We start from the raw sequence: 18968 nt of genomic DNA, 5'->3' as shown, positions 1-18968 counted from the left end.
ACGGCTGTACTATAGACGGATTCTGAATCTCGCCGTCTGTTCGTCTGAAGAGACGCTTACAATTTACAAGTTGTGCGTTTTGGGGGGGGGGGGGTTTACCACCCCCACCCCCGCTATACGAGCAGCTCTTGGGATGCGCTAACTATCTTTTATGAAGGGGGACGCAGTTAGTTTCAGAACGAGAGAAAGAAGAAAGTAAGTGGAAAGAGCCGTGGATTTGCCTTATGTTTGATGGCGGGACGGGGTGATGTGTGTGTGTTGTGTGCACGTGTGAGTGAGAAAAAAAAAGACTTTTTCTTTTCTTTCACACTCAGCGCCTTGTTTACGCTTTCGCGCGGCGCCACACACGCGCTGGGTCCTCGCCCGCCTCCAGCAGCGAGGCAGCTCCTGGGTCTTTCTGTGCAGACCGACTCCCGCTCCCGCCGCCGCCTCCCGAGTCCAGCCTTCAGAAAAACAGGGAGGGAGGCGGCAGCGACTCGCTCCCCACGATCGGTGCGCAGGTTTGGGCTGCGGCCAGGAGAGACCCGTGAGTGTCTGTCTGCTCGGAAGTGATGCCTCCCTGCGGATGATTCTTACTTCCACGTTACAACTTTCCCCTCTCCGGCTCGCAACAGCAGAAAACCAAACCTGCTTGTTTTTCCAAGTATTCGTCTGAGCGATTCGCCAACTTACACGCTCCTTTTGAGCTATTTTTTTCCCCCCTCCGGGAGGTGCTACTAACTTCCGAAAGCCGAGTAGGCGGAGACGGCGGATAGGTCATTCCTTCCTTCCCCCACCCACCCACTTTTTTTTTTCATTTATTGCTAAATGACTTTAATTAAGAGCGTAACCGGCTGTGGCTATGTAGAGACTGAAGACGTGCGGTTAGCGTGGAAAGAAAAGAAAAAAAAGATCTGGCTGGCTTCCCCTGTTTAAATCCTCGTCTCGGGGACCGGGTGAGTTTGGCTGAAGGATCCAGGGAAGAATGAAACGCTTTTGGTTAAATCAGGGGTGTCAAACTCAATTTCATTGAGGGCCGCATCAGCATTGCGGTTGCCCTCAGGGGGCCGGGTGGGTGTGGCCAGGGTGGGCGTGGCCTACTGGGTGGGCGTGGCTAGAGTCCGTATGGCCTACTGGATGGGCGTGGCCAGCTCTACATTGTTCGCATCAAGGGTGCCTATGGGGGCCTGGGCAGGAGTGGGACAGATCTGAGGGTCTCTGGCAGGAGGAGGGTCTCTGGGCCAGGGCCAAGGCAGTGGGGGCCGTTCCCTCACTGTTTCCAGGATGGCTTCGCGGGCCGCATGAAACCACTTCGCGGGCCGGATCCGGCCCCCGGGCCTTGTGTTTGACATGTCTGGGTTAAATTAATGAACCAAGGCATCTCCGAGCTGGGAAGGCTAGGATAATTGAGCGCCTTTATTCCGTTAACAGAATGAATACCTTTTTTTTAAAATAGAAACAATCCTTTTGCACTCCGGATAACAAGAGGCTCAGGTTTTTCTTTGCCTTCTCCGATTTCTTTCATTTCTGCCTTGTTTCATGAAATTTCCCCTCCTGTCTCAACACTCCCAGGGCCCGAATGACTAAACTGACGCTTGAGCCGGTCTCTTGTGTATTTTTGTTTGTTGGTAACAACTATGGAGTGTATTTATAGGCAGTGCTGTAATTTTGTGGTGCAGAAAGTTTCAATTTTGTTCAGCCAGCAATTTACTACAGATCCAGGCACCCTATAATGTTCTGATAAGAATAGATGCAGTTTATTGAGAGGCAAGTCAAGTGCTGGGAGGCCCTGCAGAATTGGATGCACAACATTTTGGCACCTATGCAGAAGGTTGTTTTTTTTTCCTTCCCATTTTATTGTATGGCTGGATTCATGCTGCAGAGCCAAATACGCAACCCAGCAAAAGTGTGCTTTTTAATCTGTCACTGATCTGTATGGGCAAGTGGGACAAATTGGAGGGATGAATTGTGGCAAGTCACAGCAAGTAGAATGTGAGTTGGCTGGACTGTATTCTGATGCCACCGTAGTAGTGGCTTGCAGTCTCTTCAACAGTGGGATTGCCAGCAGTTGTCAGATATGCTGGCATGATTCTTCTGTAGTGTCCTGGATGGATTTGTAGGAAGGAACTGGCAGATACAGTAAAGCTTTTCCAGCATGTAGGCAAGCATTAGTGCACCCTGGATTGGTGCTCAGCTGAAGTTGGGGAGATCTAGACTCAAAGCATCCTTGGTCATGGAGCTTCTTAACAACTCTGGGCCAGTCCCTTTTCCTTTGATTTCTTTGAGGATAAAAGTGATGAGAGTTCTCATGAAACTACTCGGAGGAAAGGGAACCATAAAGCTGAAATTTGGTCTGCTAAAAAAATGAGCAAAGCTATTTAGTTCATCTCTACTGCCTTCATATTGGTTTTATGTTCTGGATAGTTAAACAGTAATGACTGGTGGAAGGCAGGTAGACTCCCCCATTGCTATATGCAGGAGTAGACACCTGTTTGCATACCATAGGTATACCAGGGAAGCTAAGTGTATTAGAAAACAACATCTGATCACTTGTAAGAGCCCTTTGGCGGCTGTTCCCATCTGTTATGTGCTAATTAACCAGTGTCGTAGTTTAGGCAGGGCAAGCATATCTGTATTAAATATGTTCCTTTTCCCTCTTTAGGAAAGGTGTCAGGACTGTCCTCTTTAGCAAGACCTTTTCGGGTTGAAGGAAGGTGGATCTGTACGACAAGCCTGCTCTAGTGTGAGTAGGAGCTGCTGCTCATTTTTATTTACTTGTTCTACGCCACCAAATCAACAGGGACCAAATCATGGAAATTTACAAAACAGGCATAACAATTAAAATGTCCACATAAGATGCCAGTAAACAAAACCACCAGTAGTTAGAGTTAAAATAATACAAATATAAAAGTTAATGGTGGTAATGATGGATAAATCATGCAAAAGCTGATAAAATGCCCACAGTTAAATTAATGCAAGTAATTAAAGTCTTGAGGGCAGGGATGTCTGATGGTCTCACTTACATCAAGGTCACTGGAAAGGCAACTTTAGACCCTCTTTTTTTGGGGGGGAAAATGCATCAAAAGTAGTATTTTCTGACTTACCTGCTATGCTTTATTTCATTATAGATAACATATTGTGGGCAAAAAAGTCTACAACTAGATATTCTGCTCTATATCAGGAATACCTGTCTCCTTCAGTCACTAGCTGCTGCCTTGCACATTTTTTTTTAATAAAATCATTGGTGAAACAGTGAAACATTATAGAATTAACTGTCTCAACCACCTGTGTTGTGAGTTTAAGAATTTTATTTTATTTTCTACGCTTTTCAACACCTAGAATCGTTTGGCTATCTAGCTGTGCAGGCTAAAATGTCATTTTACCACTGTATGGACAGCCAACAGATTTAATAAATTATATAAATAAATATAAATTATCAACTACTTTTTTTAACTAAAATCAAGTGAGAGTGTGGATGCTCTGAATCAGTTCTTGATTAATATTGGACAAAAGCCAATAAAGTTAGATTTAATCAAAACAAAATAGATCAGAAAACTAATTAGGCAATGGTCACCAAGAGATTGCAGTAGTTTAAGAACATCAGATTGGTAGTTTAAGGATCCGTTGGTAGTTCTTGGATCTATCAAGTTTTGCCATACAGACAGGGCTTTTTTTCTCATAGAACACTCAGAATGGCATTCCAGCACCTTTTTTTGCAAAAAAAGCTCCCCCTATTGGCTTTAGGAGTAGGCAGTCTTTGCTCTTTTTTATGACTCGTGGACTTCAACTCCCAGAAATCCTGAGCCAGCCACGCTGAGGGGAAAGAGAGAGGTTTCCAAGCTGAGCCATGCTAGCTCAGGAATTCTGGGAGTTGAAGTCCTTGAGTCATAAAAGAGCCAAGGTTGCCTACCCTGCACTAGAGGAGGATGTTAAAATTATTTACAAGGTTACTTCTTTAGGAACTAAACTTTTAGAATCTAAAACAGCTAATTCAAAAAAGCCAACAGGAAAGAACCTCACATTTTTCATCTGCTTCTGTCTTCTGGAAGGCAAAATTAGATAACAAAATGATCTATTTCCTACGTTAACATCTCTGCAATGAAATAAATCAAGGTAACAGGAAAGAAATGAGAAACATTTTTCTCAATGTAATATGTCTAATTTAGCTGATGTTAAAAAAATAGTATCTTTTGTGCACTCTTGAAAACTATTTTGAATCTATAACCATCTATTACAACTAAACCACTTTAAATTAAACAATTCTTAAGAATGAAATATTCTTAATTTGGGCTTTACTTTTACTGTTTGGACTGTTGTGTGTTTTCAAAAATAGATTATTTAGAATCTAGTTATGTTGCACTTCAGTCTTTAAATAATTAACCTAGTATATACATAATAATATATGATGTTTTCCATAGTGAGCTTAACATCAATAACGACATTTATTTAAAAGGCTAAAATAATTTCTGGTGGTATTATCTGTAAATTAAAATTTTGTTTAGTCACAATCTTTCACTTTTCACATTCTGGACAAGCAGTGGTCATGTATCCTAGCAAAAGATGTTACATATGTGCATAAGTATAGTCAGTAGCATATGCCTTTTTAAAAATATTAAACATGCAAAGAAACAAAAATAAGTCCAAAATATCTGTATTACATCCAGAAATGCCAACTTTGCAACCAATATTTCTCATCCATAACTATGGCACCATAAGGATACCTTCATACATGCAAATGCTTCTCTGGAATCAGTAACGCAGCAGGGATTGCTTTTTCCTTCCAGTAACAGATTATTCTGACTGACTGTTGTTTAATGATTTATCCCCTTGCTAAGACCCCTGTGCCTGGCCTGTATAAGTGGATACTATCACTGTTAACAGCCTTTGCCAGATAGCAGAACTCGTGGAAGTACCTTTTATCATCCAGAAGTACCTTTATTTGCATGCAGAGAAGATTACAGCAAAACAAGATGTGGTAGATGATGAATTGCCAGTATTTCCAAGGTCAAAAGACAGTAATGGTACCTACTGTGTCTGCATGTTATGGTGAGAGGTGAAGCACAGAGGAACAAGAAGCAGGAAGTACGTCCCAGAATGGGAGGGGTGAAAGTACGGGGTTAAGAAGGAGGAGGAAGTACGTCACAAAATGGGAGGTATTGGCTGACCACATTAGCATAATGTTGCAATTTCTCCAAACAACCACATGGTGGCAGCACGATATGCATTACATAGTTCTGATGTGACAGCACAGAGATTACTGGTAAATACCAAACATGGCCTTGAGAATTCCAATGTTTGTTACAAATTTTTCTGGATGTAGTTGGAAAGAGGCTGTTTGGCACTGGAGACCACTGCCACGAGGAACACAGCTCTGGGTTGGGGTTCGGAGCAGCTCCGGGTGGGGGCTCAGCGTGGGGCATGGCAACTGTGGGGAGGGGAATCCCCACGGCAGCTGTGGGAAGGGGAATCCCTGTGGCATGTGGCTCGAGCCGCAGGGGCGGGGGTGCAAAGGACGGGCGGCAACACCGTAGCAAGACACCGGCATCGCTCCCAGTGACAGCACTGCTGAGTTCCGGCACTTTTTTTTTTTTAAAAAAAGCACTGAATATAGAGGCAGAGGTAACCTTAATGGAGTGTCTTATATCACATCAGATTGATACAGGAACTGCTTCTGTAGAAATAGCTTATGCGAGTTAACTTCTAGGGTGAATTATTAGAATTTGCTGTACAGAACAATGTCTCTAAAATTGGATGAAAATATTATTACTCTAAAATAGTACCACTTTGGCAAATTATATCCAGGTCTAGTTCAAAGTTTTAATCTCTAAAGTACAAAGTGACTGGCACCTGGTCCCCATATTTAACTTCCTTGATCCTGTCATTATTGGCTATATATTGTATTTCCGTGTGCCACTATAAATGAAACTGAAGCACTTTTTTCAGTGCATTTAGAAAGGAAGGAAAGAAACAAAGGGGAAACAAAACTAGATGACTATGAGGTGAAAGGAAGAGCAGTTAGGGAAGAAAAGAAAATCAAGCAAAGCCCCATTAAATCAGGGGTCCCCAACCCCTGGTCCATGGACCACTACCGGTCCATGGCATGCCAGCAACTGGTCTGCACAAACAAGCAATGCCCCATCTGCACACAAAACAACGTACCTTCCGGTCCGCAGAAAAACCTCTCTCCACAGAACTGGTCCCTGGTACCCAAAAGGTTGGGGACCTTTGCATTAAAGCATTAACAAGAGTTTACTAAAGTGGTAAATGGGTTTTCCAAAGCTCTTCTAAAGCTACTCTTTAGACTAACTTTAGAAGGTAACCATAGCTTTCATTAGGGATGGTGCATCAATTTATACCATCTGCCCTGTTCCTAACAAATTTAAGATATCCTTTCCTTCAGTTTATAGTAGCGATTAGGAATGGGGAAACCCTTTTTTTTGTTAGGATAAATATAATCATGCTATATAAAGCTTGCAATTTTTCGCTTGGGAGATCAGTGTAAAGTTAAAGTCTGTATCTAAAGTTAACCTTAGCTAAATTTTCAGCAAAAGTCCCAAATGTGAATTGCCTTGCAAATGTAGTTCTTCATCAGCATGTCTATGTTTAATTTGTATATATTTCAAATAATACTAGTAATTCACTAGTTTTTTTAAAAAAATAAAATTGGTGAATTACTAACATTTAAATTTAAAAAACATGTGATGGTTGGAAATTTGACTTGCCAGTGAGTGATCCAGATGACTTGCTAATCATTATTAATATCCAAAAGTAAGGATAACATTTCCATCTAAGGGATTTTTAAATTAGCAATCAAGCAGGATGGAACTGTATCACTAGGGTCACATGGGATATCTTTACTCTGTGCATAAAAATGGCCAATGCCAGGCTCATCCACAAAGCCCTTAAGAAAGTTTCCTTATTTCTTCCCATCATTGAGATCAGAGGAAAGTACTGTGTGTCATTTTCAAAATAGCTATCATCATACTTGTTTTACCCATGGGAACCAGGCTTGTAAGATTCCTGACCTTACAGAAGGATGGAGGTTATTATACTTATTATGATATTATGGCAGCTAGGAGTAGGATAGAGGAATGGGATTATTCTCATTCTTCTCATCCTCCTTTCCCTGGCCCAACATTGATCCTCCATCTTCCCTGTTCCCTGTTATTTAAGTTGTTCCATAAGGTCAATATTCTCTTAACACACACACACACACACACACACACACACACAGGTTGCCTATTGAGGAGGCTCTGATCTCTCTAGCAGGCAAAGCAAAAATGATGACACAAATATGGGCTCCCGCTGTACAACATAAAGTGTTCGCAGGGGTGTCAAACTCAATTTCATTGAGGGCCGCATCAGCATTGCGGTTGCCCTCAAGGGGCTGGGTGGGTGTGGCCTGGGTGGGCGTGGCCTACTGGGTGGGCATGGCTAGAGTGCGTATGGCCTACTGCATGGGCGTGGCCAGCTCTACATCGTTCGCATCAAGGGTGGCTATGGGGGCCTGGGCAGGAGTGGGACAGATCTGAGGGTCTCTGGCAGGAGGAGGGTCTCTGGGCCAAGGCCAAGGCAGTGGGGGCCGTTCCCTCACTGTTTCCAGGATGGCTTCGTGGGCCGCATGAAACCACTTCACGGGCCGGATCCGGCCCCCGGGCCTTGTGTTTGACATGGCTGCCATAGAGGGTGGCTTGTTTCGTTTTCTCAGCATTAACATTACTTTCCTGCTGGATCACCTTGATCTGCAATTGGCTTCAGCAATAGGCTGGCCTTGAAGTGATCCCTTGATGCGAGAAAAATGTTTTTAACCAGTAGTAAGCAACTACCTCAAAGTTGCTGGTGCCTATGTGTACTCTGTGATTGGAAGCTAAGCAAGTTAAGACTGGTTAGTATTTGAATGGGAGACCGCCAGGGGAATTGTAGGTTTAAGGTTTAAAGGCTAGACTAGGAAGTTGAAAAACCATCCCATGTAAATAAGTCAGTCTATCTGAGCTAAAATCTCTGAAACACCATGTTGAAAGCCTTCATCAGGCGTATTCAAAGATAAGACTTGGATCAAATTCTTTCAGTCTTTCAAAATAATATGAATTGTAGTATCTTCAACAACTTCCAACTACTTCATTAGAACATGCTGTACTTGGAGAGACATAGTTTTGCTTCTCACAAGCATGTACGTATAAGCAGTTCCTTTTTTTGGGGGTAATACCTCTGATGGAAATGTATCAACTATACTACCTTCAATTAATAACTGCTCCATATACTGTGCTGCACTCCTAAATGGTACATGTATCAAACTGTAGTGGATGGATAATGCTCCTAACAAATACAACAAAAAGATAGCAATTTAACAAATCAATGAGCAGGAGGCTAGGCTGAAACTCTCCTAAATTAACCCAAGCTCTGCTTTATTGATTTCTTTTTCCTGCACAGAGAGTATCACTCTCTCAAAAAATCCTCTCAGCCACTGCTACTGCAGGATTGTGAACATTTTACATGCTATGTGGAATGAAGTTTTTCACGTTCAAAAACGTTACTTGCCTTAGAGCTCCAGAGGGTTTGAGCCTGAATTTTAATGTCAACAAAGCTCTTCGATGCAGTAGGTGTACTAAGTGTTTCCCGCGATAAGAAACCTGACCTTTTTTTCTTTTGAAATAAACTGATCTAAAGATACTAACTTTTTCAGTTTACTAGTTTGGGTTATTTGTTGAAGGTAGGATGAGGAAAAAAAATACATTGAGAATATTGACAAAAAGCGTAATCTGTTCCTGGTTTTTCTAAAGCAGATTTACTGAAGCTATTGAACATGTTTCAGCTGTGACTGCAGTGCGTACTTGCACTGAAATTAATCAAGAGTCATATGGCAAGTTAATCAATTATACTGGAGTTCTACAGTAATTATTGTTTTTATCTTAATAGCATCCAGGATTTGATAACCCTTCGTCTAATCTATCATTCCTGAATTAATTTTATGAACTTCTGTGCATCAGTTAATATCATTTTGAAATCTAGCTTACTAATTAAACAATATTTAATCATAATAATAGTAGGAAAATATTAGTAAGTTAGGAACTGGAATATTGGTGAACCACAGTCATCTGCCTACCGGAGTTTTTTTTTTCCTTAGGTTTTTTTCACATGAAGTGATGTGATGAAAATGGAGCTGTATAAATACAATTGTGCAACTTCTTTTAGTGGAATTTTTCTCAGTGGATTATACATGCAACAGATCATAGTTTTGCAGTATTATTTGCATAATGTCACATGCAAATTATGGTTTTTGTGCAATGTCATAATTATGCAAAGGTAAATTGATACAAATAACAGTTGGCATCATTTGCATTACTTTCATGCTTTTTTTACCTGCAACTACTTTTTTAAAATCAGAGTTTACTGTAGTTGCCCACTTTTTCTGTCAACTAAATCATGTTAAAGAAATAAGAATAGTAAAAGTAAGAGACTTCAGTATTCATTCAGCTTTATAACTTATTCATGTGCTATACCTCTAGCAGAGATTTTATTTAGAGAAGTTAGCTAGTGATACTTTTTCTTGTATATATATATTCAATTTATATTTGGTCCATCAAATAGTTCTTAAAAGGTTTATAAAAAATAACGGTTACTTTTGCAGTACATGGATTTTTTCAGTGAAAGTGCTGTAAATGCACAAAGCCAAATTAGATTATGCCCATTTCCCTCCCCTCCAGTCATCTGGCAGAGCAGATACTAATCTTGAAAATCCATGTTTGATTTCTTTTTTTATAAAGGCTTATTCCTTATGTGCAAATTTTACTTGACTTTAGGTTTAATTTTACAATACCACAAAACAGTGATTGCCTATTGTGACTAGAAATTTTGGAAATTGTAGCCCCAGTGAGCAATATGTCTGAAAATTATGGTTCACAGCTTCAAAATAAGTGAGGATACTAACGTAACTTGCGACTGCATTAAAATAGCCTTTCTTGATTAAATAAGAAACTTTAGCTAATTGAAGATTTCTTGATTTGTTATACCTAATGCAAAAGGATAATCTTATGGGACTTGTAATCATCCTAATGGAGTCTTGTGAAGTCAAAATATTATGGCTATAATTCATATTACATTTTGTGCATATAGTGTACTGTATGTTTGTGTACTAAAGACAGTTTCTTGTATTTCACACAGAAAAAGAGAGAAGGCAGAGGAGAGAGAGTTTGAGTTAATAGCTTTTCATTTCAATTAAAAATGTAACTTTAAATTATATTATAAGTTAGCCCTGGACATATATTTCACATGTATATTGATGAAATCTGAGCACTCAGGACTTTGGGATTGTAATAAGTCTGGAATCTGACCTGTGAAAAAAGCAAAATTACAATTGGAGATATATTTTTTTTAAAAAATCATTTTATTTCATAATAACCATAAAAAGCTATGTGGCAAACATACCTGGAATACCATCCTGCTGCCTGCATTTCAAAAAGATACTGCAGAACTGCAAATGAACAGAATAATAAATGCAATATTTACTTAAACCGTGAATGTGGTGGTGTTGGTACTAAAATTTATCTTGTTCTTTTTATGGGGTGGATGGTGGAATGAGGGACTTGCTTGAAGTGGAACACTCAAAGAGTAACTTTGTTTTTATTGGTCAATTTGAAAGGAGACTATTAATAGACTTAAGCTGTTTCCTACACTTTTCTGCTATTTATTTATTTATTTATTTATTTATTTATTTATTTATTTATTTATTTATTTATTTATTTATCTACACCGCCCTATTCCCGAAGGACTCAGAGCGGTTTACAGGGCAATATTTAAAAGACAATATAAATTAAGATAAAATAGAATTAAAAAGAATTAAATTAATAATAGCCCAACAATAAAACAATGTTAAAACTTAAAACTAAAAATCCCCTCAGTCCAGGCCAGATAGATCAAAAAGCCAGGTTTTCAGGTCCCGGCGAAACGAGCGCAGGTCGGGGGCAGTCTGGAGTTCCACAGCTAAATCATTCCAAAGGGCAGGCGCACCCACAGAGAATGCCCTCCCTCTGGGAATCACCCGCCAGCATTCCCTGACCGGCGGCACCCTAAGGAGGCCTTCCTTATGGGAGCGCACAGGACGATGGGAAGTTGATGCCAGCAGCAGGTGTTCCTTTAGATAGTCCGGACCCAAGTCATTTAGGGCTTTATAGGTCATCACCAGCACCTTGAATCTCACCCGGAGGGCAACCGGAAGCCAATGCAGCCAATGCTATTCACTTTTCAGGTCAGCTTCACCCTGGTTTTTAAGGGACTGATGGATGGAAAGGTGGCAATATGGAAGGCTACTCCCTAACTATCTCCCCTCCTTATTTCTGAACAGTGGCATCTTTTCAAGGACCATAGCAAAACAAATCTTGGACAGTCATAGCACGTTAATTGCCATGTAGGAATTAGACATCCGTGCTGGTTTAATTAAACTGTTTCTTATCCCCCACAAACTGTTATCTTAAGAAATCTGATTGGGAAAAGTGCAGATTTACAGACAGAAAACAAATCCTACCTGCAGCTTTTTAACAAAAAGTTCCTTTTTGCCCCTTTGGTAATTATTTTCCATTACTTTGATGGATAACTCTGGAATCATCATTTGCTTAACAGTTTATGGCCATAAGAGAGCCCAAAATCACATTTTAATATATCTGTGCTACGCTTGTTCAGTTGTGTAAGCTGATAATGCATGAATAAACCAATGAAGAGCAGATTTAGGGAGATGTATATATATTACATATACATTTGTACATGCATATACATTCATAACTGTATAATGGATACATCAGTGGGATCGAATTCCAGATTCTACCAAAAATATTTTCCTGCATTTTACTTTGCTTATTGTGAGTAGCTTTATTGTATGTGTTTGTACATATGCAACATAGTGTATGTGATTCTTGACGCAAAGACATAAGACTGGGATAAACTAAACATCTTTTAATTAATAGAAGAGGAGGAAGAATTTATTTTATAAGTGATTGAAAGGCAGTATTACCAAGAATGTGATTTATGATGAGTCCAGATTTTTTTCAAATAGGACAGTATGGGGTAAGCAGAAAAAGGGTCAGTTGGGTTGTTGAGGAAATTTTATATGTCACTCTAAAACAGTATAAAGCTATATCTCTTATTATGTATTTATTTAAGTACAAAAAAAACTATCACAAACAGAGCAGTGAGGTTTTCACTTCATTAAAGGAAGCAGTAGAATTTCTACTATTTTACATTTCATGCGGGAATTGACTGTGAAAATTTAAAATACACAGAAGGATATGAACCTTAAAATGGGTTACATACTAAGTAGTTAAGTGAAAATAAATTGCATAAGCGCATGGTTTAAATAAATTCAGGATTAAAACCAATTACCTCAGAAAGGCTGAAAAGCTGTGTGGAAAACAAATCTGTTGAGATAAACAGATACATTCCTCTAGTTTCATTTTGTATAGACCTTTTTGTTTTTTGACTCAGTCTAAGCAACTGAAAAGAAACCTTTAATACCAATGAAACAGGGTGAAAATTTTGTCCCTCAGTTGTAGTTATGTATGCTTGTGAGCAAAAAAGGGTTGAACTTTGGTCTTACCACCATTCCAACTCACTTACCATGATACTTGGCCCTGGCTTCTTCTAGAGCAGGGGTATCAAACTTGCAACATCACACGACGTGTCAACTTTTTTGCTATTGCCGGCAATGGGGTGGGCACTAGGCATTGCTATGATGCATCTGGCCCACCGGCTGGCAGTTTGACACCCGTTCTAGAGGAAGGAATCTCTGTTTATTAGCAACAAGTACCTTTTTACAGAAGTGAATCACAAAATTATCTTTCATGAGATAGTTTGCAGAACCATTTAAGGCAGGGGTGTCAAACTCAATTTCATTGAGGGCCACATTAGCATTGTGGTTGCCCTCGGGGGGCCGGGTGGGTATGGCCAGGGTGGGCGTGGCCTACTGGGTGGGCGTGGCTGGAGTGCGTATGGCCTACTGGGTGGGCATGGCCAGCTCTACATCATTGGCATCAAGGGTGCCTATGGGGGCCTGGGCAGGAGTGGGACAGATCTGGGGGTCTCTGGCAGAAGGAGGGTCTCTGGGCCAGGGCCAAGGCAGCGGGGGCTGTTCCCTCACTGTTTCCAGGATGGCTTCGGGGGCCTCATGAAACCACTTCGTGGGCCGGATCCGGCCCCCGGGCCTTGTGTTTGACATGTCTGATTTAAGGGAACACCTCTCTCACCTTTTCCCACAATTCTAGTTATCTTCTTATGGCAAGAAAGTGATATTGCTTCAAAAGAGATCCTGACAGACAGCTGGAATCTTCAAATATTAAAAATGTGAATGTGTGTGTGTGTGTGGGGGGGAAGAGATTGTCCTAATGAGCAATAGGACAAAGCTGTCCATATTTGCTGAAAGATGAGCTCTGATTAACTAATAGCTGTGTTCTCTTTTATTACATAGGAAGGAAAGTCATGATTAACTGCTGGTTCTCTGTCACTCCAAACCCTTTTTACAGTATATCAAATCAAGCATGGCATGATCCCTGTATTTTTATCTATTTAACTGATGTGGGTAACATATAAATTTAGACATGTTTAGCATTTTCATTTAAAGGTATTATGCTCTCTTCCTGATTTTTTAAAGTAAAAAAAATGAATTATAAGAATGTGCTAAAAGGAACAAAATAAAAACAATCTATAAACCACTATGGTTCCAACAGTAACTAAGTAGAGCTAAACTGGGAACTGAGCTTTATCTTAACAGTTGTTTTAGAATAATGATTTGAATGATAGCAACACACACACACACACACACACACACACACACACACACACACACACACACATATATATATATATATATATATACATATACATATATATATATATATATATATATATACATATAGATATAGATATAGATATAGATATAGATATAGATATAGATATAGATACAGATACAGACACATACACATACACACATACACACATACATACATACATACATACATACATACATATATATATATATATATATATATATATATATATATATATATATATATAAAGTTTTGGACTAAACTTCCATAGTTCTTGATATAAATATCAGACATATTTCCAGCTGCTGGTAGCATCTTCATAAATGATATAGATGAGGGAATAGAGGAGCACTCTTAAATTTGAGAACACTAAGCTGGCAGAAGATCCAGAAGGATCTCAACAGACTTCAAAACTAGGCCCTTTCTAACAAAATGAAATTCAGTGGAGAGAAAAGCAAGGTTTTATACTTAGGCAATAAAAACCAAATGTACAGATAGAGAATAGATGAAACCTGGCTGAGGTGAAACCTACTAGCAGAATCTTGGGGTCCTAGTGGAGAATCACTTAAATATGAACCAGCAGGTACTGCAGTTGCCAAAAACCAATGCAATCCTAGGCTGCATTAAGGATAGATGGATAGAATCAAGATCATGTGAAGTGTTAATACCACCTTATAATGCTTTGGTGAGACCACACTTGGAATACTGCATCCAGTTTTGGTCTCCAAAATATAATAAAAGATGTTGAGATCCTAGAAAGCAACAAAGGTGATTATGGGGCTAGAAGCTAAAATAGGAAGAATGGTTGCAGGAATTGGGTATGTCTGGTTTAATGAAAAGGACTAGGGGTGACATGATAGCAGTGTTCCAGTGTTTGAGGGGCTGCCAGAAAGAAGAGAGGGTCAATCAATTTTTCCAAAGCACTAGAAGGCAAGACAAGAAGCAATGGGTAGAAACTCATCAAGAAGAGAAGCAAACTAGAACTAAGGAGAAATTTCCTAACAAAACAAGTGGAATGGCTTGCCTTCAGAAGTTGTGGGTGGTTCATCATTGCTTGAGCAGAGGGTTGGATTAAATGACCTCGAAAGACTCTTCCAATTCTGCTATACTGTTATTTAACACAGCCTTCCTCTCTATGAACTTGCTAGTTGAGTGCCCTGGTTAGCAGCAGTAAAGACCAGATTTCCTCAATTATCCTTGAGTGTACCTTTTATACACATGAACAGGTGAAACCCCTTGCTGTACAAAGATACGATAGAAAAAACTTTACCTGTTGCCTGGTTGCCTCTCCTGTGGGAGGGAAGAAACCCATTTGCTTTCAAGCAATGATTGTTGACTTTGTCTTTTGCCCTTTCCAATGCAGCTTCCTTTTCTGTTGATATAATTTATTCCTTGAATATCATAAGCCTATCCAGGGTCACAGGATGCTGAGTTTACGGGTGCCTCTTGTAGCATTCCCCTTGTCTGGAAGTCCAGCCAATTGAAATGTTCTTCTCCTTGTGGCTGCTAGCAGACATTCTGCTTCTGGTGGGTTACTGAAGTGGGAGGAGTTGTGGAAAAGAGGAACTTCCTCCTTTTGCCTCTTCTCTCCTGCCACTGAATGTCTTGCCACAATTGGGTCAGATTCCTCAAGGGTCCAAGGTTTTCTTCTCAGCATACCATGAAAGAAGTGAGCGGCATTCCCATTCCTTTATAGGTGAGTGTTGAGAATATCTTGATTTGGGGCATTTTTGTGCGAATGACTTTAAAAAAGTTTCTAGCTAATATGCAGATGAAAGAACTTTTTTTACATTTAATTTGTCTTTAAAAAATATTAGGTTATTTTAGCAGCGGTAAATGTTTTTAAAATTAAAAAGAGTTATAGGTTTGAATTTTCCCTTTGAAGTGGAGGTTGCAATCTTGTTACCCACTTATCCAGAATGAGGCACATTGAACTCAGTGGGATATCTACATAAAGAAGTTACATAGAATATATGTTTTGTAGGATAGGGGGTACCATAAATACAATGTGGATTAATAATTAAGAGCTATTAAGAGGTAATATATTCAGCTTTGAATATGATAATTATTTAGGCAATTATTGTAAGTACAGTCTTCAGGTCAGCCTTTCCCAAATGGATGCCTTCTAAATGCATTGCAATTACTGGAAGTTAATTAATAAATTATACTTAGGTTATATTGGACTCCCCAAAGAATATATTTGAAAGCGTAGAGATCAGATTTTTTTTTTGCTGGAGGTGTAAATAATTGAAGACTCATTGACCACATTATATGATCATGTGATCTTTTAATTTTTTGGAATTGTGTATAAGTGTAGATTTGTAGATTTATGGCAAAATCTTTCAATGTTAATGTGAATGTAATGATGACTTATATGTCAGCTTTGGAATTTGACTTTTTATAAGGAATTGTAATTGCATCACCTGTCGTATTAAGAAAAGGCAATATTTTCTAACAATCAAAGGATGCACCAATATGTCCCATTGTGCTGGAGACTTTTGGTATCTCACAATAATATCTTATTTTGCTTACCGTATATTATAATATTCAATTCATTGGTAAACCAGTGATTTTTATGCTGATGAGTATAAGATATGATTTTTTTTCTTTTCAGTTTGTATCCTCAGTTTGTATTTTTAATTTTCTTTTCTTGTAAAATTAAATATTGTTGGTTAAGAAAAGTAAAGATACTAAACATTAAAAAAAGAATTTTATGTAGCTTTTGCCTACTCTAGATAAAATAATTGATGTGGGAATACTGAATGACCACTTTAGCAGCTGCTTTTTTTAATTAGATGTAGTTATCCAAATTATGTTTAAAGGCATGAGCAAAGAGGGATGATAGTAGCTCAATACACATAGAAAACAGCAAATTGGAGGAAGCAACTTTGGGATGTATTTTCTGTTGGTTACCATTGCTTACTATTGTGTTTAAAGAGTTAGGATTAGAAGCTTACAATTTACTCTACCACTGAACCCTGTTTAGTTAAATAAATAACATTTTAAATGTTAAAGATTTTAAGAAAATGTTAAGAAAAGAAACTGCATGCTAAGAAGGAAGACAATTCGAGAAATGTTTTGAAGAAAACTTTGCTGAAAAATTAAGAAAAAAGATAACGATAGAGCTGTATTACTGGTTACTTCCTCTAAAGCATGAGTGTCAGTCTGGTGGCCCACGAGCCGGATGCGTCATGTGCAGGCCACGCCCACCCCAACTCCACAAAGGCAAAAAACATGATACATCACGCTATGTCACATGATGTGATTGAGTTTGACACCGTACTCTAAAGTATGTCATATTGTTATTAGCTGTGGTTATTAATCTAAAATTGCATGGATTTGCTCAATGCTAAATAATGAGTGAACCATGATGTATAAGCCAAATCAAAATTAATTTTGTGTGTTCTGTATACATATCTTGGGATAAAATATCAGAAGAACAGAGTTGGAAGGGACCTTGGAGGTTTTCTAGGCCAATCCCTGCTCAGGCAGGAAACCCTATACCATTTCAGACAAATGGCTGTCCAGTCTCTTCTTAAAAACGTCCAGTGTTGGAGCAGTCACCACTTCTGGAGGCAGGTTGTTCCACTGGTTAATTGTTCTAACTGTCAGGAAGTTTCTCTTTAGTTCTAGGTTGCTTCTCTCCTTGACTAGTTTCCATCCGTTGCTTCTTGTCCTGCTTTCAGGTACTTTGGAGAATAGCTTGGCTCCCTCTTCTTTGTGGCAGCCCCTCAGATATTGGAACACCGCTATCATGTCACCCCTCATCCTTCTCTTCATTAAACTACACATACCCAATTCCAGTAACCGTTCCCTATATGTTTTAGCTTCCAGTCCCCCAATCATCTTTTTTGCTCTTCTCTGTACCCTTTCTAGAGTCTCTACATCTTTTTTACATTATGGTGACCAAAACTGGATACAGTATTGCAAGTGTGGCCTTACCAAGGCATTACAAAGTGGTATTAATAATTCACGTGATCTTGATTCTATCCCTCTGTTAATGCAGCCTAGACTGCATTGGCTTTTTTGGGAGTGCAAACCAGCATCTTGTCCCAATTGGAGGTGGTTAATAGTACTCCACCTCCTTCCTGTGCACATTTTGTTCCCTACCCCTCTATCCTGTTTAGTTTTATTTTATTTATTTATTTATTTATTTAATTAATTTTTATACCGCCCTATTCCCGAAGGACTCAGGGCGTTTTTCAGGGCAACATAAAATATGATATAAAAATAGTATAAATTAAAATAGATTAAATTACATAAGCCCAACAATTAAAACAATATTAAAAGCTAAAACCCCTTCAGTCCAGGGGTCCAATTAATTTAATTTAATTTAAATTTTAATTCATTTTAAAATTTAAGATTCTTACTTATTATTTAAATGTTTTATAGTGCATTTTATTCAATGTCTGTAAGGTGCTTGGACTTGTCTTTCATGAGAGGGGTGGTATACAAGTTTGATGTATGTATGTATGAATGGATGAATGAATGAATGAATTTGTAAGCCACTCTTGGTTATCAAGAAGTCAAGTGGCCTCAACACTGGATTAAATAAAGTCTGCTGGGTGGAGATATGGTTTGAATTTTTACCTGCTGAGTCCAGAAATTCTTTTTTTACCCTTGTCATTTATGTACTACCCATACCCAGTGAAGACAGAATGCAATGCTGAATCTGGATCCAATTTTAAAAGAAGTTTGGCATTTGGTAGACTAGGTGACCTATAAGGGCAGCACATCATTAATTATATAATATACTGTTGCATCTTTATCATGGAAGATGGAGAGAATCTTGTTTGTAGCATATTCTGTCTCACAAGACAAAGGTTAATGCAAATGGTTTGGCTGCATCAAAATCTGTCTTGTTTCATAAAATAAGTTCCAAAATGATTTAAGGTATGTGTATTTATATAAGTGTACTTTTCAGGTGGTGTCATATATTATGAATCCTTTAAAAAGAATCAAGGCAATATTTTATGGACTTCCCAGATGAGTAGGATTAGGTCTGGTTGATATTTAGAAAAAGCAAAGCTGCAAATTAGATTGTTGAGAAATTAATGGATGAAGGGAACACAAGCCATTTCTGTAGCATTATGAAGAAAGTGTTAATTTGACATAGATCAGTTTTCAGATATCCTGTATAAGTATAAAATTCAGGGGGCGAGTTTGTACCTTTTTAAA

At 38.8% G+C, this 18968-nt stretch overlaps 1 protein-coding gene across 1 annotated transcript in view; it reads left to right on the top strand.

Annotated features, from left to right (window-relative positions):
- The first annotated feature begins 792 nt into the window (after window positions 1–792).
- PRR5L (proline rich 5 like) overlaps window positions 793–18968 on the top strand; it is a 71014-nt gene continuing 52838 nt past the window's right edge. The window contains exons 1-2 of the mRNA XM_083356452.1: window positions 793–935; window positions 2642–2722. The gene's annotated coding sequence lies outside the window, so the exon portion shown is untranslated. The remainder of the gene's footprint in view (window positions 936–2641; window positions 2723–18968) is intronic.

The sequence above is a fragment of the Vipera ursinii genome (assembly GCF_947247035.1).
Source record: "Vipera ursinii genome assembly, chromosome: 1".
NCBI classification, from domain to species: Eukaryota; Metazoa; Chordata; class Lepidosauria; order Squamata; family Viperidae; genus Vipera; species Vipera ursinii.
Note: the sequence above shows the minus strand (reverse complement) of the source record. Positions and strands in the feature narration are given on the sequence as shown.